This window comes from Penaeus chinensis, chromosome 40, assembly GCF_019202785.1.
Source record: "Penaeus chinensis breed Huanghai No. 1 chromosome 40, ASM1920278v2, whole genome shotgun sequence".
Classification (NCBI taxonomy): Eukaryota; Metazoa; Arthropoda; class Malacostraca; order Decapoda; family Penaeidae; genus Penaeus; species Penaeus chinensis.
The window spans coordinates 17,776,314-17,778,813 of NC_061858.1; the positions used below are offsets into that span (position 1 = coordinate 17,776,314).

Sequence of the window (2,500 nt, forward strand, 5' to 3'; positions counted from 1 at the left end):
CTGGGGCGGGCGTTCACTGCCCCGGTTCTTGCCTGTGCCCCCTCCCCTACACCCCTCCTACCCATGTCTACCTTCCCCCTCCCCCACTATATGTGTTTTTCCTCCCCATTCATATTTCGTTGTCTGTTGAAAGACTTGCATGACACTGCATTTGCGGGGAATCGGAAACGCCCGACCGACCGGTCAAAGGGGGTCTCCCTTGGGCCGACTTCCTGGCGGGGGTTGTTGTGCATGACTGAAAATTTATGTGATAGAGCTAGTGCGTTATAAGAATTCACATAGAATCTGTGGGGGTGAACTTTATCCCGTTGATTGAAGGGAAAATCACGGTCAGTGTTAGTAAGATTTTCCTAGGGCTACTTCGGTATATGTGCTAGAAGAATAGACTTTTTTTTTTTTTTGCAGACAAGCAAGAAAGGTATCTTTTGTAAAGGGAAGTTCCCAGAGTCTGCGATAATTTCTAAACAATCACTCCATTTCTAACTATCCTCTGTCTGCAGATTTCCGACCCGCAACTTACTATTTAAGATTTCTTTTCTCTCCTTTTTTTTCTTGTTAATCATCGTCAGTGGGATGACTCGTTCCTTCCCGAGCTCGGCGAACGACTGACTGCCACAGCGTTTCACTTCCGTCACTGCCTAATGACCAGGGACAGGGCAATTACCTGCGGGAGGGGTAATTAGGCACTTGAGACATGAGCACCGCTTGTACAACTTTGTCTTATGTTTCCTTATGCACCTTTAGTCTGATTTATGAAAGATTAAGTTCAGTGTGTGCGGTGGTCGTAACATCCCCTTTCCCAGTGGTTAAGAGAGCCTGGTAGTTAGGTGCATGCTTAGCCTTTTACGTAATTAGGCTGTTGGGCCAATTAGCGTTGGGTCTCATTGCTTCACGACTGCGCCTGCTGTTGCCATTGCAGCGCTGCAACCGGAAGGATCTCCCATATTTTTTATCTTTATCTTTTTTGCCTCAAACCTCAAGAATGATTTATTTCCAAGAACATGGACCAATAAAACACTCATGATTATGGGGTTCGCATTAGGGGAAACTTAGCTGTTAATTCTGTGACATATTGGATACATTCCGGAAAGGATTTTTTTTTTTTTTGGTGTGTGTGTGTGTGTGTGTGTGTGTGTGTGTGTGTGTGTGTGTGTGTGTGTGTGTGTGTGTGTGTGTTTGTTTGTGTGTTTGATTTTGATTTGATTATTCAATTTCGCTCTATTTCCCGAGGAATTTGCATGGTCTACGAAAAAAAAAGGGGAGCGGGCACTCAAACTGACTAAAATGATTTATATAGCGCTACAGTGGTTGCACTAAACTGAAAAGATGACAAATATTTTAATATATAACCGCGTATTGATAAATCTATTTATTTTGTTCTTTTGCAATACAAATATCTTCAAACTATTGATATTCCATTTGGAGCCTTTAGCGTGACAATAACAAACTGTCAAAAAAAATTCCGCTTCATCACTCCCTGGGATTGCAAGTTGCAGAGATCGTGTGCACAGTTACCTCTGCTTTCGAGTTATTATTATGATCATTGTTATTGTTATTGTCTTCATCTACATGATCGCCATTATAATCCTTATTACTATCATTATTTTTATGATTGTTATTATCGTTATTGGTCTTATTCTTTATTGTTATTATTATTATTATTATTATTATTATTATTATTATTATTATTATTATTACTATTACTATTACTGTTACTATTGTTGTCGTCATCATCATCATCATCCATTCATCATGTTGCAAAATAGTTGAATTATTGATTTTTTTTCTCTCTTTCCAGGATCACTATCAAAATCCCGACCAAGTCTCTAGGTAAGTAAACAAAAAAAATACAATCGACCAATTTCACGTTCTGTAATGGAGGCATTTATGTTTTATTGTATATAAATATCACTATTATCATATAGGATGTTTATGGGTATTTCTGAAGCTCCGTTTTTTTTGTTTTTTTTTTCCCCACTTCGTACCACATTTTTTAGGCATTTGCTTGCTTTCACACCCATTTCTTTTTAATTTTCACTTACTCCGTCGTTATCCTTTTCTTTCTTTTATCTTTCCTTTTTATGCACATATTACATTTCCCTTTTCTTCTTTTTACCTTTTTCTCCTCCCCGTTTTACCCTTCTCGCCATCTCCCCCTTTTACCTTTCCACCTTTCTCCCTTCTTCCACTTTTCTCTCTTCCTCCTCTTTTACCTTTACCTTTGCCTCCTCCTTCCCACTCTTACCATTCCCCCCTCCTCTCCCTCTTTTACGTTCCATCTTCACCCCACCTCTACCTTTCCCTTCTCCCAACCCTTACCTTTCTCTCCCCCCCCCCCCCCTCCCACGCCTTATTTCTACCTTTTCCTTTTCTTCCCACCTTTAGCTTTCTCTCCTTCCTCCCCCTTTCTACCTTACTTTCCTGTCCACCTTTACCTTTCCCTCCTTTTCCCCATTCTATCTTTCCCTCTTCTTCTCCCTACCCTTAATTTTCCCTTCTT

At 40.2% G+C, this 2,500-nt stretch overlaps 1 protein-coding gene across 1 annotated transcript in view; it reads left to right on the plus strand.

Moving 5' to 3' along the window:
• The window catches only part of LOC125047202, a 45,789-nt gene that overhangs the window by 25,001 nt on the left and 18,288 nt on the right, over nt 1–2,500 (plus strand). Inside the window, exon 2 of the mRNA XM_047645350.1 lies at nt 1,799–1,830. The gene's annotated coding sequence lies outside the window, so the exon portion shown is untranslated. The remainder of the gene's footprint in view (nt 1–1,798; nt 1,831–2,500) is intronic.